This window comes from Pristiophorus japonicus, chromosome 9 (assembly GCF_044704955.1).
Source record: "Pristiophorus japonicus isolate sPriJap1 chromosome 9, sPriJap1.hap1, whole genome shotgun sequence".
Taxonomy (NCBI): domain Eukaryota; kingdom Metazoa; phylum Chordata; class Chondrichthyes; family Pristiophoridae; genus Pristiophorus; species Pristiophorus japonicus.
The window spans coordinates 115039688-115067641 of record NC_091985.1 but is presented as its reverse complement, the minus strand read 5'-3'; positions in this window follow the sequence as shown (position 1 = coordinate 115067641).

Genomic DNA, 27954 nt, shown 5'->3' with positions numbered 1-27954 from the left:
ATATGTTGCTGAGAGGACAATTTTTTTTTTTAAAAGATGGAACTGGCACGGAAGTTTTAGCTTTTGTGCTGAGAGAAACAAAACACAAGATTTGCTCAGTGAACTGGACCTTAAAAAATGAATGCTGGAATGTATATAGCTTGTGTGAAAATGTGTTAAAGTGTGGCAGTTTCCCTGATTGTTTTGACTATGATTTACAGAGCTAAGAAAAAATAAGCTTTGGCCTTGAAGTCACAGTTGCCAGTACTTTATTTTAAATTGGATTTCAGTAAAGAAAAGAGTTATTAAAAATGTGTGGTCTGGTTTAAATCAATTTGAACGTTTAAAAAGCACCGTCTTCTTTATTGTCACTTTTTTTTAAAAAGCCTGTATGAATGTAAGCTGAGGGAAGCTCCGCCCTCCTTTTCCTTTTGTGTAGAATGTATGATGTTTATTAAATTGTAAAAACCTGACTTACAGTGCGACAACAGTGAAATTTTGGTTATTTTAAATTATGTGAATTTATAGTTCCATACAAGATTCTCACATTTAAAAAAATCTTTGGCAGTATTTGAATTGGAAATTTAGAAACAATTGGAGTTTAATCTAAAATGCTGTCTTTCCCGATGAGAATGTTTTATTTAAAACTAATAATGACAGCTATACTAATGATTTCTGCTGTTTTAACGGATTTCTAATTTCTAAGCAAGTGTTGAAGGCATAAAGACTTGGGAAAAAATTCTGATAGAGAACGGTTTAAAAAAAGAATTAAGCGAAGTCACGTAATGACGTCAGGCCTTGTTACAAACCTGCAAAGGAGTTAACCCTTTCCACTGACAGCTATTTTATTTAGTTCACCAAACAACTTTAGCATCGCTGCATGGAATTTAAAAAATACTGGACATTATTAATTTGGGTTTCTTAATTGGAAGTGAATATTTTCCCACATGCCAGAAGGAAAATAAAATTGTAACGGTTATAAAGAATTTAAAAAAATGTGTAAGCTTTAATATGGAAAGAGTGAAGTAACATATCTAGAATACATAATAACATAAGGGAAGAGATAGATGCCCGAGGACAGAAAGGAAGCAATCCTATCAATGCCCAGATCAGGAGTCGTGAAAGGGGTCAGGCAGGTAACTAGGCTATTCAACTACTACAGAAATTTTAAGCCGAGATAGCCCAACCTATACAGAACCTGGTCAAAGGGGGGAACCCTCCCAAGAGCCTGTAAACTGGGGCCCTGATCAGGAAATTGTGGTTGTAAGGTTAAAACAAGCTCTCACAAGTGCTCTAGCCCTGAGATTTCCCGACCGGAATCTATACCTACCACAGTAAAGATCATTACCTGGGGACAGGTATAGGCCAGTGGCATAGTATTGTCGGGACACGTTATCCTACGTACCCAGCATACCTTAGTAGAAGTGCTTAACACAGGAAGGCTGAAAACCGGTACCCTGCAGGGTGGGTCATTACCCAGGGAGAGGAGCATCAGTGTAGCCCAATAGGAGAAATCAAGGGAAGTAGTCAGGCTTGAGGAGGCAGACATGGATCCATACGTAGATGGGTCTCGGCGCTATATCAACGGGACATCACGGACGGGATGGGCAGTGGTAGATAGCAATTGACAGGTTAGAAGAGTAGGATGGCTAGAAGGGGGCCTATCGACTCGAGTGGCTGAATCGGTGGCTCTCATCGAGGCTCTGAGGCTGGCTAAGGGAAAAAGAGTAAACATCTATACATTTAGTCGATATGCTTTTAAGAGTAGTGCATGATTATATGATAGCTTGGAGCAGATGGGGATACATGACCTCAGGAGGAGGGCCAATTAAACATGAGGAGATTGTTAAAAAATTAGTGGAAGCCTTCCTCCTACCCCAAGAGTGTGCAATAATAAAAATCAAAGCGCACATAAAAATTACCAACCGACACCAGCAGGGAAACACATGGACAGACAAGGCAGCCAAGCGAGTGGCAGAGACAGGTACACTGGCCGGGAAGACCCAGGTTGGAGCATGTACAATTGGGCATGAGGAAGTAAACATGCTTAAGGTACAGGGAGAAGCCACTCCACAGGAAAGGAGAGGTGGAAGCAGAAGGGGGCCCAACAAGGGACCGACAGGGTATGGAGGAAAGATAGGAATTTATACCACGGGTATGCCCTTACAGGTAGAACCAACATGATAAGCTCAATGTCCAGATGCTGGTGGTGGAAGGGAATGGGTAGAGATATAGAGAACCAATGTAGAAGGTGCCTGACATGCGCAAAATACAAGCCAGGGGGGGAAAGTAAAGGTCAGAATGGGACATCAGCACCAACCGAAAGGACCCTGGGAAAATTTGCAGATAGACTTCACTGGACCGTTACCGCCCACCATTACCCAGCAATAAGGGAAAAGCATACTGCCTAGTTATAATAGACCAGTTTACGAAATGGGTAGACACTTTCGCCACTAGAAATTGTTCAGCAGAAACCGTGGCCAGGATCCTAGCAGAAGAAATAATACCCCGATGGGGAATGCCACTGCAGCTGGACTCAGATCAAGGTACACACTTCACAGGGAAGACATGAAACAGGCCTGCGTTTTTACTAGGGATCAGGAAAAAATGAATAGAATCCTAAAAGCGGCCCTAGCCAAAAATGAGACTTCCAGAAGTCTTGGTTACAGGAAGCGAGGACGTAGGACCATATAAATACATGATACGGAGGTTTGTGATGGAACTCTGTAAGCAGTTACATGACTTAAAGGCACAGGCTAGAGATCAGCAAGTAATTAAGGACTTCAAGAACGACACTAAGGAACAGAAGGTCCAAATACCCCAAAGAGACCAATCAGACGATGGTAAGGATGGTAAGGGACATGTGCGCCTGCGTAGTTATAAGGGGTATCGACAAATGGAAACACTGGACCCAGTTAAAAAAGCATGGTCACTAACTAACCAGTGACGACCGGGAAATATTGTTTTTTTGCAGGACTCTGGTGCTCTGGGAACAACGTGGGGTAACATAGCCTCATATCAAGGACAACAGGCTGAGGGACAGCAAGGCCTGTATCACAGGGATTCGGGTGACATTAATTGTGATAAAGAATCAAAAACGCTGACGGTGACGGACGGAGCAAGAGTAGACTTAAATAACGGGCATAAAACGTGATGAGGAAACGAAACAACATTGGGAATGGGCCAGTAATACGGGACCAATAATTCGCAGTGTGTTTTATAACCAGGATGGGGGGGGAACAAAGATACTGCACCCAGGGGAAGGGGTGCAGATTTCGCTCAACATCTATGAATGGTGGTGGAGGATTATCTCCCGAGATAGACCCACAACACGACCCCACCCACTACTTTAGCAACAATGAGCACTACCAGGGCCCTGACCACCACACCCCCAGCACCATCAACGTGTCCAACTATGAATGCTTGGGCAAAAGGGGGATTGATAAGGCAGACCAAGGATAAGATACACTTCGGGGTATGTCAGCGAATAATTACTGTATTCCTAAATTGAACAGACTTAACCATCCCCAACTTCTGCGGGTCAAACACTATAAGCCTGTATAAAAACCTGACCCTGTGGGAATTTGAAGGCCCCAAATCAAAAACCATGAAGTTTAATGTGGGAAGAATGTCAGGTAAAAGGCAGAATCGTGGAAAAAGAGGGATACTAGAAATGGTAGGCGCGGAATACGCAGTGGGAGTTGCGACAGTAAACACTATAGACCTGCACATGAGGGATGAGGATAATGAGAAGGTACAGGCACAACTGGGGAATGGTGCGGAAAGGGAATTATTACAAGCGGCCCACACATTGCAAGACCACGCCAGAACTATAAATTCGATAAATAGAGCGGAAAGAAACTTGAGTAGAATCATACAGACAGAAATAGTATGCGCAGGGTATGGAGCTTGGTTACTCATTGCTATACAACATAACCTAGAGCAACTTCAAAATGGAAAGGTGCCAGATTGGATAACCTTGATGTATTTACCAACTGGACCTTGGACAAAACATGACACATGCCTGTGATGTGTGGAGAAACAGTCATGCTTGGGTCCTTAGGGTTAGATGTGTAACCGGACATTTAAATCTATACCACAGTATGATGTGACAAAGGGAGATCCCCTATACAAATAATATAGAGGATATAAGAAATCAAACTCGAGTGCGATACCATGACAATCCAGATATGTAATTGAAGAAGAACAACAGTACTAAGAGTCTCAGCATAAATGATTGTTATAAAAATAACCAAGTTTTATGTTGAGATCCACCACGAATGATCACAGATGATTGTGGAGATGACCAAATGGACGGGTGCACCTTGAGTATCACCCCTAGTACGGGACTACGAAACTACCACTGCTCCACGAGGAAATGGGGAATGGTGTGTGAGCACCATGGCGACTGAGATGACAGTGACAAATACCTCATGTGTCATCATGAATACTCACTTCTGCTTTATCACGCTTGACGAGAGACACATAAATGGATACGTTATAAACTCTGAACTGAAAGAAGAAACCAATGGGACAATGATAACAATGATAGACACTACCTGAGAAGGGTATGAGAAGACCATCGGGCCGCAAAGAAAACCGATACTCGAACTGAATGAGGAACAAACTCAACAGAATAGAAGAAACAGAGGATACCCCAAGCAGGGCAGAATTCGACAACATAGAGAAGACCACAGGTGGAGGAAAGATAGAAGAAACAGAGGATACCCCAGGTGGGGCAAAATTCGAACAATGAGAAAATGGACTGCTGGGCTCAATGTGCAAGTGCATCCGTGGATACGGATAATGTTATATATACTGGTTGTAGTGCAAGGGAACATACTGGTCATCTTGCGAGTAAGAGGAAGGCAATAGTCCAAACAAAGTTAAAACATTGAATAAAGGGAATATAGACAGTCCAGCAGAAAGGACTTATCCAGCATAACCTTGATGGGAAAGCCAACAGGTGGGTCCTGCAGTTCGGGAAGTAGCGCTACCCAAGCAAAAGGACAATCCTGGAAGCTCAACCATGAGGAAGTAATTGGGAAATGGCCTATCTTGGGGATATAGCCAAGGACCATTAGTGGGGATTGTAAGGGGGGAAAAAAGTACACTTGAGTAAGAAGCATAAGGGAATTAGGAGGTTCTGAGGAATCAGGAGTTCTTCTGTCTTACGGTATGGATTATAATATTTACCGGTTATATATAACCCGCTTATGTATGTAAAGCACGCTTATACACTCGCTTACATTGGGCTGGTAAGAAGGGAATAACGAAGCCTGATGGGAAATGAACCGTCCATGGTGTGAACTTTAGTATAGATTTACATTTTGAATAAACAAATCCACCAAGGACAACAGTCTGGAACATAGGCTGTAAACAGTATGTGACTCTCATGAAAAACTGTATTAGACTAGTTCGGGACTTTCGGGAATTTGGAACAAAGTTACTTCACACGTCATAGGGACTATGGCAAAGCTCACATCACTGAACAGCATGATTGACATGTGATGAAAGATGGACAGATGGGAACGAACCACTCAGAGCTAGTCTGATAAGAGGCAACAAATCAATGTAACTTTGCAGATAGCAGTAGACCAATCGATGGTTTTATAGGAGGGTAGCACCCCTTGAAAAACTGTATAATTGTAATTGAAACCTTTTGTACTTTAAAGGTTCCATGTTTGAACTTTCCCTTGCATGTGCTCGAAATAAACTAGTTGTACCGAAGGTTTCGTTTGACTGATTCCGTGGTCGTTATCAGGAGGGCAAGGGTGAGGTGTCGACTCCTTATATCAAGGAGTCTACCTCAAGGAAGAGAAGGCTTCCTTCTATCCCAACAGGGACCACGCAAAAATGATAAATTTGGTAAACCAGGCTGGACAAACTATGAGTAAAAGAAAGGAGGCCGAGATAGTTTGTGCGGGATATGGGGCTTGGATGCTCAATACGGTGGAACATAACATAGAACAACTCCAGAATGGGGAGGTGCCAGATTGGATAATCAATAATGTATTTGCTGAATGGACATTGGGCAAGAATGAAACCCAAGCCTGTGAGGTCCGGATGAATAGCCATGCCTGGGTCCCTAAGAACAGGTGTGTAACCAGACATCAGAATATAATAGGGTTTGTGTTATCAATACCACAATATGACGTGACAAAGGAAAACACATTGTACTAAGTAAGCAATATAGGAGAAATAAGAAATCAGACCCATGTGCGGTATCACAAATTGCAACAGTACGTAATTAAAAAGGGAAACAATACCATAGGTGTCGATATTAAAGATTGTTATAAGAATAATCAAGTTGTTTTATGCCGAGAGCACCCAGACCTCGATAACAATGACTGTGGATGTGGCCGAACAGAAGGATGTGTGTTGAGTGTCACACCGCTGACAATGGATTCCGAAACGACCGCAGCCTCACAAGGAAATGGAGGCTGGTGTGTGAGCACCACGGCGGTCAACATGACGGTGGGGGGAGTTACCCACAGCCCTATCACGATCATCGACTTCTGTTTTACACCAAAAGAAGAAATCGATATTCAGAGATATATCATATATCCGGAATTGAAAGGAGAGTCCGTCAACGGGACGGCGGTGGTATAAAGGTTTCGAGGAACCACAAGGACGACATATACCCAAACTTAGTGAAGAACAAACTAAGTTGGAACAGGACATCCATGAACAACGGCAGAAGTACATCATCCTGATGATGAAAATTGACAAGTTCCAGAAGGATACTAAAGAAATGTTGGCAAATCAACCCTGGTATACAAAGCTTTGGAACTTTGGACTAAACGTGCAGGTGCCCCCCTGGAAAAGAATAATATCCCATATATTGGTGATTGTGCAATGTGTGGTTTTAATAGTATTGTTGATTGAATTATGTTGGAGATGTAAACGACAGGCGAGGAAAGCCATAGCTCAGGTCACCATAAAAGCCTTAGAAGAAACTAAACCTTTAGTATCTAAGGAAAAATCTGTTAAACGAGTAAATGGTGTCTTAAAGGTAAAGAGATATACGAAAAGCCATCCGGAAGGGTTTGGCCATCCAGATTGACGGATTAAGCTGACAATATCACTTCCCCTTTGGATGAAATAATGAGGGGACAGCACATTGGCCTATCTTGGGGTATATAGCCAGTGACCTCGGGCTCAAGGGAGCAGTAAAAAAATCCAAAGAGGAACTAACCATATAAGGCGAGTGACACCTGGAAGAAGGGAACAAATGGGTATTCGATCATGTGTTGGTACAACCAATCGCGTCACTGTTAAGGTCCGTCCACGAGGACACACATGTGCCAAAACCTGTATAAGTTCATAAGAAATAGGAACAGGAGTAGGCCATACGGCCCCTCGAGCCTGCTCCGCCATTCAATAAGATTATGGCTGTTCTGATCATGGACTCAGCTCCACTTACCCGCCCGCTCCCCATAACCCCTTATCGTTTAAGAAACTGTCTTTTTCTATGTTAAATTTATTCAATGTCCCAGCTTCCACAGCTCTCTGAGGCAGCGAATCCCCAGATTTACAGCCCTCGGAGAGAAGAAATTTCTCCTCAACTTTGTTTTAAATTGGCGGCCCCTTATTCTAAGATCATGGCCTCTATTCTAATCTCCCCCATCAGTGGAAACATCCTCTCTGCATCCACCTTGTCAAGCCCCCTCATAATCTTATATGTTTCGATAAGATCACCTCTCATTCTTCTGAATTCCAATGAGTAGAGGTCCAACCTACTCAACCTTTCCTCATAAGTCAACCCCCTCATCACTGGAATCAACCGAGTGAACCTTCTCTGAACTGCCTCCAAAGCAAGTATATCCTTTTGTAAATATGGAAACATAGAAACATAGAAACATAGAAAATAGGTGCAGGAGTAGGCCATTCGGCCCTTCGAGCCACCATTCAATAAGATCATGGCTGATCATTCCTTCAGTACCCCTTTCCTGCTTTCTCTCCATACCCCTTGATCCCCCTAGCCGTAAGGGCCATATCTAACTCCCTCTTGAATATATCCAATGAACTGGCATCAACAACTCTCTGCGGCAGGGAATTCCACAGGTTAACAACTCTCTGAGTGAAGAAGTTTCTCCTCATCTCAGTCCAAAACGGCCTGCCCCTTATCCTAAGACTGTATCCCCTGGTTCTGGACTTCCCCAACATCGGGAACATTCTTCCGCATCTAGCCTGTCCAGTCCAGTCAGAATCTTATATGTTTCTATGAGATCCCCTCTCATCCTTCTAAAGTCCAGTGTATAAAGGCCCAGTTGATCTAGTCTCTCCTCATATGTCAGTCCTTCCTCAGATTAGGAGACCAAAACTGAACACAATATTCCAGAAGGGTCTCACCAAAGCCCTGTACAACTGCAGCAAGACTTCCCTGCTCCTATACTCAAATTCCCTTGCTATGAAGGCCAACATACTATTTGTCTTCTTCACCGCCTGCTGTACCTGCATGCCAACTTTCAATGACTGATGAACCATGACACCCAGGTCTCGCTGCACCTCCCCTTTTCCTAATCTGTCGCCATTCAGACAATATTCTGCCCTCGTGTTTTTCCCCCAAAGTGGATAACCTCACATTTATCCACATTATATTGCATCTGCCATGTATTTGCCCACTCGCCTAACCTGTCCAAGTCACCCTGCAGCCTCTTAGTGTCCTCCTCACAGCTCACACCGCCACCAAGTTTACTGTCATCTGCAAACTTGGAGATATTACACTCAATTCCATCATCTAAATCATTAATGTATATTGCGAAGAGCTGGGGTCCCAGCACTGAGCCCTGCGGCACTCCACTAGTCACGGCCTGCCATTCTGAAAAGGACCCATTAATCCCGACTCTCTGCTTCCTGTCTGCCAACTAGTTCTCTATCCATGTCAGTACATTACCCCCAATACCATGTGCTTTGATTTTGCACACCAATCTCCTGTGTGGGACCTTGTCAAAAGCCTTTTGAAAGTCCAAATACACCACATCCACTGGTTCTCCCTTGTCCACTCTAATAGTTACATCCTCAAAAAATTCCAGAAGATTTGTCAAGCATGGTTTTCCTTTCATAAATCCATGCTGGCTTGGACGAATCCTATCAGTGCTCTCCAAATGCGCTGCTATTTCATCCTTAATGATTGATTCCAACAATTTCCCCACCACCGATGTCTGGCTAACCGGTCTATAATTACCAGTTTTCTCTCCCTCCTTTTTTAAAAAGTGGTGTTACATTAGCAACCCTCCAATCCATAGAACTGATCCAGAATCGATAGACTGTTGGAAAATTATCACCAATGCATCCACTATTTCTAGGGCCACTTCCTTAAGTACTCTGGGATGTAGACTATCAGGCCCTGATTTATCGGCCTTCAATCCCGTCAATTTCCCTAACACAATTTCCCGCCTAATAAGGATATCCTTCAGTTCCTCCTTCTCACTAGACCCTCGGTCCCCTAGGATATCCGGAAGGTTATTTGTGTCTTCCTTTGTGAAGACAGAACCAAAGTACGTGTTCAATTGGTCTGCCATTTCTTTGTTCCCCATTATAAATTCACCTGAATCAGACTACAAGGGACCTACGTTTGTCTTCATTAATCTTTTTCTCTTCACATATCTATAGAAGCTTTTGCAGTCAGTTTTTATGTTTCCAGCAAGCTTCCTCTCATACTCTATTTTCCCACTCCTCTACTGAATTCTAAAATTCTCCCAGTCCTCCGGTTTGCTGCTCTTTCTAGCTAATTTGTATGCCTCTTCCTTGGAATTAATACCATCCTTAATTTCCTTTGTTAGCCACGGTTGAGCCACCTTCCCCATTTTATTTTTACTCCAGACAGGGATGTACAATTGCTGAAGTTCATCCATGTGCTCTTTAAAGGTTTGTCATTGCCTATCCACCCTCAATCCTTTAAATATCATTTGCCAGTCTAATTTAGCCAATTTGCGCCTCATACCATCAAAGTTACCTTTCCTTAAGTTCAGGACCCTAGTTTCTGAATTACCTTTGTCACTCTCCATCTTAATAAGGAATTCGACCATATTATGGTCACTCTTCCCCAAGGGGCCTCACACAACAAGATTGCTAATTAGTCCCTTCTCATTACACATCACCCAGTCTAGGATGGCCAGCTCTCTGGTTGGTTCCTCGACATATTGGTCTAGAAAACCATCCCTAATACACTCCAGGAAATCCTCCTCAACCGCATTGCTACCAGTTAGGTTAGCCCAATCAATATGTAGATTTAGTCGCCCATGATTACTGCTGTACCTTTATTGCACACATCCCTTATTTCTTGTTTGATGCTGTCCCCAACTTCACGACTACTATTTGGTGGCCTGTACATAACTCCCTCTCGGGTTTTCTGCCCTTTGGTATTCCGTAGTTCCACCCATACCTATTCCACATCATCCAAGCTAATGTCCTTCCTTACAATTGCATTAATTTCCTCTTTAATCAGCAACGCCACCACGCCTCCTTTTCCTTTCTGTCTGTCCTTCCTACATGCTGAATACCCTTGTATGTTGAGTTCCCAGCCTTGGTCACCCTGGAGCCATGTCTCCGTGATGCCAATCACATCGTATCCATTAACTGCTATCTGCGCAGTTAATTCATCCACTTTATTCCGAATACTCCTCGCATTGAGACACAGAGCCTTCAGGCTTGTCTTTTTAACACACTTTGACCCTTTAGAATTTTGCTGTAAATTGGCCCTTTTTGTTTTTTGCCTTGGGTTTCTCTGCCCTCCACTTTTACTATTCTCCTTTCTAGCTTTTGCTTCTATCTCCATTTTATTTCCCTCTGTCTCCCTGCAGAGGTTCCCATCCCCCTGCCATATTAGTTTAACTCCTCCCAAACAACACTAGCAAACACTCCTCCTAGGACATTGGTTCCGGTCCTGCCCAGGTGCAGACCATCCGGTTTGTATTGGTCTCACCTCCCCCAGAACCGGTTCCAATGCCCCAGGAATTTGAATCCCTCCCTTCTGCAGCACTGCTCAAGCCACGTATTCATCTGAGCTATCCTGCGATTCCTACTCTGACTAGCACGTGGCACTGATAGCAATCCTGAGATTACTACCTTTGAGGTCCTGCTTTTTAATTTAACTCCTAGCTCCCTAAATTCATCTCGTAGGACCTCATCCCATTTTTTACCTATATCGTTGGTACCTATATGCACCACGACAACTGGCTGTTCACCCTCCCTTTTCAGAATGTCCTCCACACACTCCAAGACTGTAGTGTCCCTGCACCTTACCACAAACTCACATGAGGCATGGATATATCAGACACGGTCACTCTGTGACCTTCACTTTATTCCCCAGGACCAAGGAGTGCTGACCCTGGGTGGGACCTCCCCTTTTATACCTGGGAACCCAGGTGAGGAGTGTCTCCCTCAAGCTCACCCCCTGTGGTCAGGGTTTGCATTTCAAGGGTACAGGTGCAGTGTGCATGAGTTATAGTTGCATAACTATTGTCGTTGCAAGATGGTGAAATACATGACATCACCTTCCCCCTTGAGTCTTTTAGTTTCAGAGGTTAGGTCTATCGGGCGGTCGACGCTCTCTCGTGGAGCGCCGCAGTTGTGGCTCTGGTGGCTGAGCCTCAACACGCGTCTCTGTCACTTAAGGTGAGTCCGGGCTGGCCGCAGGGACTGTGTATGCTGAGGGCTGTCTTTGTTGCTCGTACGCTGGCAGTGGTGTGGGTGATATCTCATCATGCTCTTCTTCCGGTTCCTCCGTGTCTATGCTGAACCTTGTCTTTACTTGGTCCAAGTGTTTGCGGCATATCTGCCCATTGTTTAGTCTGACCACCATGACCCTGTTTCCTTCTTTGCCAATTATGGTGCCCTCAAGCCATTTGGGTCCCAAAGCATGGTTAAGAACAAGTACTGGGTCATCTATTTCTATACACCTCCCCCTTGAGCCTCGATCATGGAGCTCGGTTTGGGACTGGCGCTTGCCCTCAACAATGTCTGCCAGGTCTGGGTGAATGAGGGACAGCCGCGTCTTGAGCGTGCTTTTCATGAGGAGTTCCGCTGGCAGGACCCCCGTGAGCGAATGCGGCCGGGACCTGTACGCCAGCAGAAGGCGCGATAGGCGGTACTGAAGGGAGGGTCCTTGGATGCATAGCATGCCCTGCTTTATGACTTGGACCGCCCGTTACGCTTGGCCATTGGAAGCCGGCTTGAACGGCGCTGTCCGGACGTGCTTGATTCCATTGCCCGACATAAACTCCTGGAATTCATGGCTGGTAAAACACGGGTCATTGTCGCTGACCAGGATGTCCGGCAAGCCGTGGGTCGCAGACTCTCCACTGTGATGGCTGTCATGCACGAGTTCAATATGATGCACTCGATCCACTTCGAGTATGCATCGACAACGATCAGGAACATTTTCTCCATGAACGGGCCCGCATAGTCTACGTGAATACGTGACCATGGCCTGGTGGGCCAGGACCACGGGCTGAGTGGAGCCTCCCTGGGGGCATTGCCCAGCTGGGCACATGTCGTGCACCTGCGAACCCAGTGTTCCAGGTCTGAGTCAATCTCCGGCCTCCGTACATGTGACCGGGCAACAGCCTTCATTAACACGATGCCAGGGTGCTCACTGTGGAGTTCCCTGATGAACGCTTCCCTTCCTTTCTGGAGCATGACTACCCGGCTGCCCCATAACAGGCAGTCGGCTTGGATGGAGAGTTCATCCATCCGTCTCTGAAACGGTCTGACTTCCTCGGGGCACGCCCTGTGTGCGAGCGCCCAATTCCCAGTCAGGACACATTTCTTTTTCATGGATAGGAGGGGATCCCTGTTGGTCCAGAGTTTGATCTGGTGGGCTGTGATGGGGAGCCCGCAGTGTCAAAAGTCTCAACGGCCATGACCATCTCGGCGCTCTGCCTCAACTCCCCCTCGGTGGTAGCCAGTGGGAGCCTGCTGAGTGCGTCAGCGCAATTTTCGGTGCCTGGTCGGTGAGGGCAAATCGCTGTATGCGAGCTGACGTGTTAGCGTTGACAGCCTTGCTGTCGGACAACAGGGATGTTAACGACTTGTGGTCCGTCTCTAGCTCGAACTGTCTACCGAAAAGGTACTGCTGCATCTTTTTCACACCGTACACACACGTGAGTGCCTCCTTCTTGACCATGCCGTATCCACGCTCTGCCTGGGAGAGCGACCTGGTGGCGTAAGCCACCGGTTGGAGTCGGCCGTCATCGTTACCCTGCTGCAATACACACCCAACCCCATAGGATGACGCATCGCATGTTAAAACCAGTTTTTTTACAGGGGTCATGCAAAGTCAACAGTTTGTTGGAACACAGCAGGTTCCTCGCCTTATTGAAAGCCTGTTCTTGACAATCCCCCCAAAACCATTCACAACCTTTACGGAGGAGCATGTGTTACGGCTCCAACAATGTGCTTAAGTTCGGCAGAAAGTTCCCAAAATAGTTCAAAAGTCCCAGGAATGATCGCAACTCCGACGTGTTGCCGGGCCTGGGCGCCCGGCGAATCGCCTCAGTTTTTGATTCAGTGGGCCGAATCCCATCTGCGGCAACCCTCCTGCCCAGGAACTTGACCTCTGGGGCCAAAAACACGCACTTGGCCTTTTTCAGCTGCAAGCCTACCCGATCGAATCAGTGTAGCACCTCCTCCAGGTTGTGGAAGTGTTCCTCGGTGTCTCAACCAGTTATAAGGATGTTGTCTTGGAATACGATCGTTCCAGGGATGGACTTGAGCAAGCTTTCCATGTTTCGCTGAAAGATAGCCGCTGCCGAACGAATGCCAAACGGGCACCTGTTGTAGACAAATAATCCTTTGTGCGTCATGATGATGGTCAGAAGCTTGGAATCTTCCACCAGTTCCTGAGTCATGTAGGCTGAAGTGAGGTCCGGCTTCGTGAACAGCTTTCCACTTACCAGCGTGGCAAAGAGGTCCTCCGCTCTCGGAAGCGGGTATTGGTCTTGCAGCGACACTCGGTTGATGGTGGCTTTGCAGTTGCCACAAATCCTAACCGAGCCATCTGCTTTGAGGACGGGAACGATGGGACTTGCCCAGTCACTGAATTCAACGGCCGAAATTATGCCCTCTCTGAGCAGCCTGTCCAGTTCACTTTCAATTTTCTCACGCATCACATACGGTACCACTCTGGCTTTGTGGTGTACTGGTCTGGCGTCCGGAGTGATGCGTATCACTACTTTAGTGCCCTTGAACGTTCCGACACCGGGTTGAAAGAGTGACTTGAATTTTTGCAATACCTGCGAGCATGAACTTTGCTCCACGGATGAAATGGCATGCACATCCCCCCATTTCCAATTCATCTCAGCTAGCCAACTCGTCCCCAAAAGTGCAGGGCCATTTCCCAAAACAATCCAGAGTGGCAGCCGGTTCTGTAATCCATTATGCGTTACCATCAAGTTTGCACTGCCCAACACTGGGATGATCTCTTTGGTGTACGTACGTAGCTGTGTCTCAATGCATTCCAGTTTGGGCCTGCTAGCTCTGTGTGGCCATAGTCTCTCAAATTGTTGGGCGCTCATGAGTGACTGGCTAGCTCCCGTATCCAGCTCCATGTGCACCGTGATGCCATTCAGTAAGACTTTCATCATCATGGGTGGCGTTTTAGTGTATGAGCTGTGGACGTCATCCACATGAACTCTCTGAACTTCAGCATCCATGGTTATTCCCCAGGCCTCATCCTGCATTACAGACCCCTCGTCTGGTTCCTCTGTTTCGCAGGCTAGCCTCGCCACTGCCTTTTTGCACATCCTGGCCAAGTGTCCACTGACATTACAAATCCTACAGGTATAAAGCTGGAACCTGCAGCTTTTGGCAGTGTGTCTACCCCCACACCTCCAGCATAAGCTGAGATTGCTGTTAACAAAAGGACTATTCCCAGGCATTCCTCTCTGATGGCCCGTTTGGCTGTTTCTAAGCACTCTGACAGGGGGTGTTAATGGTCCCATCACGGGATGCATTGTTCCTCGTTATGGCGTGAATTGCCGATCCCCTTTCCATTGTCCCTGTTGCGGGCCCACCCTGGAGCTTGTTGCTGCCTGGGAGGTGTCGAATTACCCTTGCCTGCCTGCCTGGGCGGTGTCAAATTGCCCTTGCCTGCCTGCCATGTTCTGTATCACTTTTACAACATTAATTCCCTGGTTCATCGCAACGTTAAAACCAGGGCTGCGTGCGTAAATTAGCTTGGTCTCCTCTTCCCCTGCCATAAAGGTCTGAGCTATCAACGCCGCCCCTTCTAAAGTCAGGTCCTTGGTCTTTATAAGCTTCCTGAAAATGCCAGCATGATTAATGCCCTTGGTGAAAAAGTCCCTTAACATCTCCCCTCTGCAGGCATCAGAGAACGCCGGTGAGAGTAGAACCGGTGCCGGGCCATGTGCCGCTGTCTCTTCCAGCCAGTCTTTTGTGACAAAGCTCTGCTGGAGTCTTTCCACAAAGTCGTCCCAGTCCGCACCCACACAGTAGCGTTCCTCTGTGCCACCGGTGGCCATCCTCGTGATTCGGTGATTCCCGTTTCTCGTCGCCAAATGTAGTGTCTCTGCACCTTGTTACAAACTCACACGAGGCATGTATATATCAGACACGGTCACTCTGTGACCTTCACTTTATTCCCCAGGACCAAGGAGTGCTGACCCTGGGTGGGATCTCCCCTTTTGGGTGGTAAGTATAACTCTCTTTTAGACCGACTTTTAGATTGGTTTAATTGGCACCGAACTACTAAGTAGCTGTTTGGTGTTTAAGTAAATTTTAGTAAGTAAATTAATTTAAGGGTTAAGTCATGGCAGGAAAGCTCGGACCCGTGTCATGCTCCTCCTGTGCTATGTGGGAAGTCAGGGACAATTCCAGTGTCCCTGACTACTATGTGTGCGGGAAGTGTGTCCAGCTGTAGCTCCTGACAGACCACATGACGGCACTGGAGCTGCGGATGGACTCACTCTGGAGCATGTGCGATGCTGAGAATGTTGGTGGATAGCACATTTAGTGAGTTGGTCACACCGCAGGTAAGGGTTAGGACAGATAGTGAATGGGTGACCAAGAGACAAGGCAAGAGCAGGAAGGTAATGCAGGAGTCCCCTGCGGTCATCTCCCTCCAAAACAGATATACCGTTTTGGATACTGTTGGGGGAGATGACTTACCAGGGAAAGGCACCAGCAGCCAGGTTCATGGCACCATAGATGGCTCTGCTGCACAGAAGGGCGGGAAAAAGAATGGGAGAGCTATAGTGATAGGGGACTCTATTGTAAGGGGAATAGATAGGAGTTTCTGCGGCCGCAACCGAGACTCCAGGATGGTATGTTGCCTCCCTGGTGCAAGAGTCAAGGATGTCTCGGAGCATCTGCAGAGCATTCTGGAGAGGGAGGGTGAACAGCCAGTTGTCGTGGTACATGTAGGTACCAACAATATAGGTAAGAAACAGGAAGAGGTCCTACAAGCTGAATTTAGGGAGCTAGGAATTAAATTAAAAAGTAGGACCTCAAAGATAGTAATCTCTGGATTGCTACCAGTGCCACATGCTAATCAGAGTAGAGGGAGCAGGATAGTTAGAATAAATACGTGCCTTGAGCAGTGGTGCAAGAGGGAGGGATTCAAATTCCTGGGACATTGGAACCAGTTCTGGGGGAAGTGGGACCTGTACAAAAGGGACGGTCTGCACTTGGGCAGGACTGGAACTGGTGTCCTGGGGGTAACATTTGCTAATGCAGTTCGGGAGTGTTTAAACTAATATGGCAGGGGGATGGGAACCTATGCAGCGAGACAGGACGATGTAATATGGAGTCAGAAACAGATGGTAGAAAGGTAAAAAGTAATAGTGGAAGGCCGAGTAAACAAAGGCAAGAAACAAAAAGGGCCACACTACATCATAATTCTAAAAGGACAAAGGGTGTTAAAAAACAAGCCTGAAGGCTTTGTGTCTTAATGCAAGGAGTATCCGCAATAAGGTGGATGAATTAACTGTGCAAATAGATGTTAACAGATATGATGCGATTGGGATTACAGAGACGTGGCTCCAGGATGATCAGGGCTGGGAACTCAACATCCAAGGGTATTCAACATTCAGGAAGGATAGAATAAAAGGAAAAGGAGGTGGGGTAGCATTGCTGGTTAAAGAGGAGATTAATTCAATAGTTAGGAAGGACATTAGCTTGGATGATAAGGAATCTACATAGGTAGAACTGCAGAACACCAAAGGGCAAAAAACGTTAGTGGGAGTTGTGTACAGACCTCCAAACAGTAGTAGTGATGTTGGGGAGGGCATCAAACAGGACATTAGGGGTGCATGCAATAAAGATGCAGCAGTTATCATGGGTGACTTTAATATGCATATAGATTGGGCTAACCAAACTGGAAGCAATACGGTGGAGGAGGATTTCCTGGAGTGCATAAGGGATGGTTTTCTAGACCAATATGTCGAGGAACCAACTAGGGGGAAGGCCATCTTAGACTGGGTGTTGTGTAATGAGAGAGGATTAATTAGCAATCTCGTTGTGCGAGGCCCTTTGGGGAAAAGTGACCATAATATGGTGGAATTCTACATTAGGATGGAGAATGAAACAGTTAATTCAGAGACCATGGTCCAGAACTTAAAGAAGGGTAACTTTGAAGATATGAGGCGTGAATTGGCCAGGATAGATTGGCGAATGATACTTAAGGGGTTGACAGTGGATGGGCAATGGCAGACATTTAGAGACCGCATTGATGAACTACAATTGTACCATCCCTTTCTGGCATAAAAATAAAAAAGGGAAGGTGGCTCAACCGTGGCTATCAAGGGAAATCAGGGATAGTATTAAAGCCAAGGAAGTGGCATACAAATTGGCCAGAAATAGCAATGAACCCAGGGACTGGGAGAAATTTAGAACTCAGCAGAGGAGGACAAAGAGTTTGATTAGGGCAGGGAAAATAGATTACGAGAGGAAACTTGCAGGGAACATTAAAACGGACTGCAAAAGCTTCTATAGATATGTAAAGAGAAAAAGGTTAGTAAAGACAAACGTAGGTCCCCTGCCGTCAGAATCAGGGGAATTCGTAACGGGGAACAAAGAAATGGCAGACCAATTGAACAAGTACTTTGGTTCGGTATTCACTAAGGAGGACACAAACAACCTTCCGGATATAAAAGTGGTCAGAGGGTCTAGTAAGGAGGAGGAACTGAGGGAAATCCTTATTAGTCGGGAAATTGTGTTGGGGAAATTGATGGGATTGAAGGCCGATAAATCCCCAGGGCTTGATGGTCTGCATCCCAGAGTACTTAAGGAGGTGGCCTTGGAAATAGCGGATGCATTGACAGTCATTTTCCAACATTCCATAGACTGTGGATCAGTTCCTATCGAGTGGAGGATAGCCAATGTAACCCCACTTTTTAAAAAAGGAGGGAGAGAAAACAGGGAATTATAGACTGGTCAGCCTGACATCGGTTGTGGGTAAAATGATGGAATCAATTATTAAGGATGTCATAGCAGCGCATTTGGAAAGAGGTGACATGATACGTCCAAGTCAGCATTGATTTGTGAAAGGGAAATCATGCTTGGCAAATCTTCTGGAATTTTTTGAGGATGTTTCCAGTAGAGTGGACAAGGGAGAACCAGTCGATGTGGTGTATTTGGACTTTCAGAAGACTTTCGACAAGGTCCCACACAAGAGATTAATGTGCAAAGTTAAAGCACATGGGACTGGTGGTAGTGTGTTGACGTGGATTGAGAACTGGTTGTCAGACAGGAAGCAAAGAGTAGGAGTAAATGGGTACTTTTCAGAATGGCAGGCAGTGACAAGTGGGGTACCGCAAGGTACTGTGCAGGGGCCCCAGCTGTTTATATTGTACATTAATGATTTAGACGAGGGGATTAAATGTAGTATCTCCAAATTTGCGGATGACACTAAGTTGGGTGGCAGTGTGAGCTGCGAGGAGGATGCTATGAGGCTGCAGAGTGACTTGGATAGGTTAGGTGAGTGGGCAAATGCATGGCAGATGAAGTATAATGTGGATAAATGTGAGGTTATCCACTTTGGTGGTAAAAACAGAGAGACAGGCTATTATCTGAATGGTGACAGATTAGGAAAAGGGGAGGTGCAACGGGACCTGGGTGTCATGGTACATCAGTCATTGAAGGTTGGCATGCAGGTACAGCAGGCAGTTAAGAAAGCAAATGGCATGTTGGCCTTCATAGCGAGGGGATTTGAGTACAGGGGCAGGGAGGTGTTACTACAGTTGTACAGGGCCTTGGTGAGACCACACCTGGAGTATTGTGTACAGTTTTAGTCTCCTAACTTGAGGAAGGACATTCTTGCTATTGAGGGAGTGCAGCGAAGGTTCACCAGACTGATTCCCGGGATGGTGGGACTGACATATCAAGAAAGACTGGATCAACTGGGCTTGTATTCACTGGAGTTCAGAAGAATGAGAGGGGATCTCATAGAAACGTTTGAAATTCTGACAGGTTTAGACAGGTTAGATGCAGGGAAGAATGTTCCCAATGTTGGTGAAGTCCAGAACCAGGGGGCACAATCTAAGGATAATGGGTAAGCCATTTAGGACCAAGATGAGGAGCAACTTCTTCACTCAGAGAATTGTGAACCTGTGGAATTCTCTACCACAGAAAGTTGTTGAGGCCAATTCACTAAATATATTCAAACAGGAGTTAGATGTAGTCCTTACTACTTGGGGGATCATGGGGTATGGCGAGAAAGTAGGAATGGGGTAGTGAAGTTGCATGTTCAGCCATGAACTCATTGAATGGTGGTGCAGGCTCGAAGTTCCGAATGGCCTCCTCCCGCACTTATTTTCCATGTTTCTATGTTTCTATGTTTTATAGCTGGAAACTCAGGTGAGTAGTGTCTCCCACAAGCTCACCCACTGTGGTCAGGGTGTGCATTTCAAGGATGCAGGTACAGTGTGCATGAGTTGCAGTTACATAACTATTATCATTGCAAGATGGTAAAATACATGACAGAGACATCTTTGACCCTTGCACCAGGGAGGCAACATACCATCCTGGAGTCTCGGTTGCGGCCGCAGAAACGCTTATCTATTCCCCTTACAATTGAATTCCCTATCACTATAGCTCTCCCAATCTTTTTCCTGCCCTCCTGTGCAGCAGAGCCACCCACGGTGCCATGGACTTGACTGCTGCTGCCCTCCCCTGATGAGTCATCCTCGTCAACAGTACCGAAAGCAGTGTATCTATTTTGCAGGGGGATGACCGCAGGGAACCCCTGCACTACCTTCCTTGCACTGCACTGTTGGTCTTCCATTCCCTATCTGGCTGTGTACCCCTCTCCTGCAGTAAGACCAACTCACTAAACGTGCTATTCACGTCATTCTCAGCATTGTGAATGCTCCAGAGTAAATCCACCCGCACCTCCAGTTACGCAACGCGGTCCGTCAGGAGCTGCAGGCGGATGCACTTCCCACACACGTAGTCGTCAGGGACACCGGAAGCGTCCCTGACTTCCCACATAATACAGGAGTAGCATAACATGTGTCCGAGCTGTCCTGCCATTGACTTAACCCTTAGAAAAACTTAATCTGGCAACAAGACTAAAGGTTACTTACTGATATAGAAAAGAAAAAAGAAAAGCTACTCACCAATCACCAGCCAATCACTTACCCCCTTGGCTGTGACGTCACCTTTCAATTTCTTTCTACTTCTTTTTTGCCTTCTCTCCCCGCTGAAGCTGCACAAGCCCCGCCTTTTATAGGCCTCTCCGAATCCCCGAACTCCCGCCTCTCGACTGCCGCTGCCTCTCGCTGTCGCTGGGCCTTTTATAGGCCTCACCAACGCCACGAACTCCCGCCAAAACTGCACACAGTATTCCAGGTGTGGCCTCACCAATACCTTGTATAGCTGTAGCAAGACTTCCCTGCTTTTATACTCCATCCCCTTTGCAATAAAGGCCAAGATACCATGGCCTTCCTGATCACTCGCTGTACCTGCATACTATCATTTTGCGTTTCATGTACAAGTACCCACAGGTCCCGCTGTACTGCGGCACTTTGCAATCTTTCTCCATTTAAATAATAACTTGCTCCTTGATTTTTTTCTGCCAAAGTGCATGACCTCACACTTTCCAACATTATACTCCATCTGCCAAATTTTTGCCCACTCACTTAGCCTGTCTATGTCCATTTGCAGATGTTTTGTGTCCTCCTCACACATTGCTTTTCTTTCCATCTTTGTATCGTCAGCAAACTTGGCTACATTACACTCTGTCCCTTCTTCCAAGTCATTAATATAGATTGTAAACAGTTGGGGTCCAAGCACTGATCCCTGCGGCACCCCACTAGTTACTGGTTGCCAACCAGAGAATGTACCATTTATCCCGACTCTCCGTTTTCTGTTAGCTAGCCAATCCTCTATTCATGCTAATATATTATCTCCAACCCCGTGAACTTTTATCTTGTGCAGTAACCTTTTATGTGGCACCTTGTCAAATGCCTTCTGGAAATCCAAATACACCACATCCACTGGTTCCCCTTTATCCATCCTGTTTGTTACATCCTCGAAGAACTCCAGCAAATTTGTCAAACATGACTTCCCCTTCATAAATTCATGCTGACTCTGCCTGACCAAATTTTGCTTTTCCCAATTTCCTGCTACTGCTTCTTTAATAATGGACTACAACATTTTCCCACCCACAGATGTTAGGTTAACTGGTCTATGGTTTCCTGCTTTTTGTCTGCCTCCTTTTTTAAATAGGGGTGTTACATTTGCAATTTTCCAATTAAGATGTAATATGAACACTTGATGGAGATCCTCTCTCAGGCAGCTGAGACGTGAGCTGCTCCCCCTGCACGTGCTGGAATAAAAGATTAAAACTTATCCAAGGTATCCGTCTGTTGAATCCGGGCTTGTTGAGAGGAGAAGGTTGATTCTTCCCATCACTCTGCCATTCAACAAAATTCTGGCTGATCCTTTACCTCAATTCCAACTTTCCACACTACTCCCATATCTCATAATTCCATTAGTTCCTAAAAATTTATCGACCTCTGCCTCGAATATGCCCAGGACTGAGCATCCACAGCTCCCTGGGGTGGAGAATTCCAAAGATTCACAACCCTCTGATGAAGAAATTTCTCCTCATCTCAATCCTAAATGGCCGACTCCTTAATCTGAGTGACCCCTGGTTCTAGATTCCCCAGCCAGGGAAAACATTTTCTCAGCATGAACCCCGTGAAGCCCCTTCAAAATTTTATATGTTTCAATTAGATTACAGTACCTAGAATCATAGAACGGTTACAGCACAGAAGGCGGCCATTCGGCCCGTCGTACCCGTGCCGACTCTCAGCTAGTCCCACTCTCCTGCCCTTTCCCCGTAGCCCTGCAATTTTTTTTTCTTCAGTTACTTATCCAACTCCCTTTTGAAAGATAAAATTGAGTCTGCCTCCACCGCCCTTTCAGGCAGTGCATTCCAGGATTTTCTTACGTCGCTTTTGCCAATCACCTTAAATCTGTGTCCTCTGGTTCTCAACCCTTCTGCTAATGTGAACAGTTTCTCTCTATCTACCCTGTTCTGACCCCTCATGATTTTGAACACTTCTATCAAATCTCCTCTCAATCTTCTCTTCTCCAAGGAGAACAACCCCAGCTTCTCCAGTCTATCAACATAACTGAAGTCCCACATACCTGGAATCATTCTCGTAAATCTTTTCTACATCTTCTCTCAGGCCTTCGCATCCTTCCTAAAGTGTGGTGCCCAGAATTGGACACAGTACTCCAGTTGGGGCCGAACCAGTGTTTTATACAGGTTCATCATAATTTCCACACTTTTGTACTCTATACCTCTATTTATGAAGCCCAAGATCCTGTAAGCCTTTTTAACTGATTCTCAACCTGCCCTGCCACCTTCAACAATTCATTATAATAACTTTTATTTATATAGCGCCTTTAACGTAGTAAAATGTCCCAAGCTGTTTTACAGCAGTGTTACAAGACAAAACAGATAAATTTGACACCGAGCCACAAAAGAAGAAATTAAGGCCGATGGCCAAAAACTTGGTTATAAAAGGTAGGTTTTAAGGATCATCTTAAAAGAGGAAAGAGAGGTAGAGCGGCGGAGAGGTTTAGGGAGGGAGTTCCAGAGCTTAGAGCCCAAACAGCTGAAGGCACAGCCACCGATGGTTGAGCAATTATAATGAGCCATCTTGTAGGGTTGTGAGGCTGAAAAACATTACAGAGTTAGGGAGGGGCAAGGCCATGGAGGGATTTGTAAACAAGGATGAGAATTTTGAAATTGAGGCGTTGTTTAACCAGGAGCCAATGTAGGTCAGAAAGCACAGGAGTGATGGCTGATCATGACTTGGTGCGAGTTTTGGATGACCTCAAGTTTATGTAGTGTAGAATGTGGGAGGCCAGCCAGGAGTGAGTTGGAGTAGTCAAGTCTAGAGGTAACAAAGGAATGGATGAGGATTTCAGCGGCAGAAGAGCTGAGGCAGGGGTGGAGGTGGACAATGTTATGGAGGTGGAAAAAGGAGGTTTTAGTTATGGAGTAAGAGGGGGCCAAGGACAGATCCTTGGGGAACACCAGAGGTAACGATGCAGGAGTGGGAAGAGAAGCCATTGCAAGAGATTTTTTGGTTACGATTAGATAGATAAGGATGGAACCAGGTGAGTGCATTTCCACCTAGCTGGACGATGGTGAGAGGCATTGGAGGAGGATGAAGTGGTCAACTGTGTCAAAGGCTGCAGACAGATCCAGAAGGACGAGGAGGGATAGGTTTACCTTTGTCACACTCACAAAGGATGTCATTTGTGACTTTGATGAGAGCCGTTTCAGTACTGTGGCAGAGGCGAAAACCCGTTTGAAGGGATTCAAACATTGAATTCATGGCAAGATGGTCACGGATTTGGGTGGCGACAACACATTCAAGTACTTTGGACAGGAAAGAGAGGTTGGTGATGGGGTGATAGCTCGCAAGCAAAGTGGGGTCAAGGGTTATTTTTGAGAGGGGTGATGACAGCAGATTTGAAGGAGAGGGGAACAGTACTTGAGGAGAGAACTGTTAACACTGTCGGCTAACATGGGAGTCAAAAAAGGAAGTTGTGTGGTCAAAGGAGCAGGAAGTGGGTCTTATGGACAAGATTAGCTTGGAGAGATCAAGAGGGGAGATCAAAGAGAAACTAGAGAAAGATGTGAGTTTCGGGCAGGTGGGAGCCTCAGATGAAGTTTGGCCCTGTGGTGAAGGAAGGGAACTTCGAGACAAAGAAGTCCATGAGATCCTTGTTGTTGGAGGGGAGTGTGGTGGAGACAGGGGAGAGGGGTTTAAGGAGACGGTTAGCCATAGAGAATAGTAGCCTGGGGTTATTTTTGCAATCCAGAATGATCCTGGAATAGTGAGCAGTTTTTGTAGACAAGAGTAGGAACCGATAATGTTTTATGTGTTCGAGCCAGATCTGGCAGTGAATGGCTAAACCATTCAAGTCTGTGCCCTTTTAGTCTTGAGGGAACAAAGAAGAGAGCTGTACCAGGGGAACAACCAGTGCAGGAGAGAGCAATCTTTTTAATAGGGACTAGGGCATCAAAGGTGGTGATGAGGATGTGGTTGAGCAGATTGGTGGCTGCAGAAATGTCATTGTTAAAAGAGGATCAAAGGTTGAACAATTTTGAGTTGATGTGCAGTTGTAAGAAAGTTTGGAGAGTTTTTTTTCCAGGGGCGGATGCAGAAGGAAGTAGGTTTGGAATAGGGAAGGGAATGTGCGTCAAGAGCGATGCAAAGAAATGGTCAGAGATGGCTTTATCTTTAACTGACAGGGTTGGAATAGCAAGGCCACAAGAAATTGCAAGGTCAAGGGGGTGGCCGTGAATATGGGTTGAATAATTTACATGGAGGGAGAGATTAAGGGAGGATAGGAGAGTAATGAACTCAGAGGAGAGAATGATGAATTGAGATGAAGGTTGAAGTCACCGAGGATGAGGAGTCGCTTGGTGCATAGGCTGAGGGAGGTAAGCAGTGAGGATATATCCATGATAAAGTTTTTATCATACTGGGGTGGGCAGTGGAGAATAAGAATTTTGAATGAGAGGCGAGAGGGATGGAATAAGGTGAGATAGTGCCGGAGGAGTAGGAGGGCAGACCATGATTTGGTGATTAGAGCTACACCGCCGCCACGGTGGTTTGGATGGGGCAAGTGGTGGAAGATATGACCGGAAGGGGAGGCTTCGATTAAAGGTAGTGTGTCATTAACCCTCAGCCAAGTTTCCGTTAGTGCCATGAGGCCAGACTTTCCATAAAGGCCCTCAACGCCCGATTGCCCGCTGAGAAGGATCGCTAACGTTTGGCGAAGAAAACGGGTGAGAATTTCCATTTTGAAGGTAAAAGTAAGTAGAACTGATCGCCTGGCGAGAAAATGGGCGTTGCACACTCATTCTCGGCAGTTTTCTCGGCGGGTAAGTGCAAAGTTAGACAAATCGGCCGTCATTACCGGAATGGACAGTAAGTAGAAAAAATTAGTCCGAGGCTGCACTTGGGCCTACGGAGGGGGGAAAACTTTTTTTTAAAAATCAAAAAAAATAAACACATACAAAGCATTCCCAAGACAGTTTTAACCCTAATTGCCGTGGTAAAATGTTAAAAATATAATTAAATAATCTTTAACTTACCTTTCTTTGCAGGGTCCCCTCCTTACCGCCCTGTAAAAACAGCTTTTACTGGGCGGTTCTCTTGGCGATATGGACGCTGGCGGTTCAGCCCAAACTTACATCTTGGAGGTTGTTCTCGGCGTTGCACGTGGGCAGTCTGGTCCCGGCGAGCGACTTCTGATGTGGGCGATAATGTTCAAAAACTTACATGCAATCTCTCGCCGAGCGAGAAACCAGCTGTAATGCTGAGAAAATCGCTGACAATGAAGCCGAAAGTTTGGCCCATGATGTCGATGCAGTCATCCACGATAAGGTCATGGATGGCCTTGCAAGTGAACGGACATTCTGCAAGGAGATTTTGAGGGGATCAGTGATGGCTGATCTACTGCCAGCGTACACATGGTCATTGCTTGGAGGGTTGAGTTGCATGGGGAGGAGATTTGCAAGGTTCGCCCTCCCTGGACAAGCTGGATGGTAAGGTCAGTGAGAGAATAGGATGGGACAGTTGGAGTTGCTACTTGTGAGGAGACAGCGATGAGTGCCATGGTGGGTCCTTTGGAGAATACCAAGAGAGGCACAGAGGGAAGCTGCTGGCTTGTCTAAAAGGGAGTCAAGTCTGGGACGACGGTACGAGAGTAGGAAAGTTGTAGAGTAATGAAGTGTTGGCGTAGAGATTTTGGAGGACAGAGTATACGAGAGAGGAGAGGTGAGAGGCGGCATAATGACATTAAATACTGACCAGAAAGGGAAAGAGAGAAAAAGTGGGAGAAGGAAGTGTAAAAAGAAGTAAATGGCTCGGGTCTGAAGTAGCAGTCAAAATGCGCACACAAATAGACACAGGCGAAAAATTAAGAAAAGAAAAATTCAATTTACATGGTAAATACTACAATAAGGATTCTACAATAGCAGAATCAGTATAATCAAGATTAATTATATTTAAACAAAATTAAATATATAGAATATTTATAAATTAAGTTAAAATCAGAAAATCAGTAATTGAAGAACAGTTAAATCAGTCTATCAGTCTTTAGCTGTCTTTAGCAATCACTTCCCTCCTTTGTTGTGACATCATAATTAGATTACTTTTTATTTCTCTTTTTGACAGGTCTGTTGATTCTAGCTTTTTATTAAAACTCAACAGCTCTAGGCACGCGCTGCCTCCGATGTTCGGACTTCTCCAAAGTCGGGCTTTTTTTATGCACACATACCCCCAGGTGTCGCTGTTCGTGTACCCCCTTTAGGATTGTACCATTTAGTTGATATGTCCTCGCCTCATTCTTTCTACCAAAATGCATCACTTCACATTTTTCTGCGTTAAATTTCATCTGCCACATGTCTGCCCATTTCACTAGCTTGTGTGTCTTCCTGAAGTCTTTCACGTTCCTCTTCACTATACTTCCCAGTTTTTCCAAGTCACCTCTCATTCTTCTAAACTCTTGGGAATATAGGCCTAGTCTACTCAATCTATGCTCATAGGGCAATCCCCTCATCCCAGGAACTAGTTTAGTGAACCTTCATTGCATTCCCTCGAAGGCAAGTATGTCTTTCTTCAGGTAAGGAGACCAGAACTGTACACAGTACTCCAGGTGTAGCCTCACCAATGCCCTGTATAATTGTAGTAAGACTTCTTTACTCTTATACTCTGATCCCTTTGTAACAAAAACTAACATATCATTTGCTTTCCTAATTGCTTGCTGTACCTGCATGTTAACATTCTGTGATTCATATACAAGGACACCCGGGTCCCTCTCAATACAAACATTTCTCAGTCTCTCACCATTCAAAAAATATTCTGCTTTTTTGTTTTTTCTACTAAATTGGATAACTTCACACATCCCCACATTTTATTCCATTAGTCATGTTCTTGCCCATTCAGTTAACCTGTCTATATATTTCTGCAGCCTCTTTGCGCCTTCCTCACAGCTTACTTTCCCATCTAACTTTGTATCATCAGCAAACTTGGATACGTTACACTCAGTCCCTTCATCTAAGTCATTAATATATATTATAAATAGATGAGGCACAAGCACTGATCCTTGCTGTACTCCGCTAGTTACAGCCTGCCAACCCAAAAAAGTCTGTTTTATTCCTATTCTCTGTTTTCAGTCCATTAACCAATCCTCAATCCATGCTAATATATAACCCCCAATCCCATGAGTCCTCTCAAATCTCTCATCATCATAGGCAGTCCCTCGGAGTCGAGAATCACTTGCTTCCACATTAAAAATGAGTTCTCAGATGACTGTTAAGTCCAATGTGGGAGCTACAGTCTCTGTCACAGGTTGGACAGATGGTGGTTGAAAGTACATTGGTTAAAGTGCCGGTTTTTGAAGTGCTTGGGTTGTCATGCGCTCCTTCCACTATATGCGCTTGGTCTCCACTTCCTCCCAGCGAAGAGACTC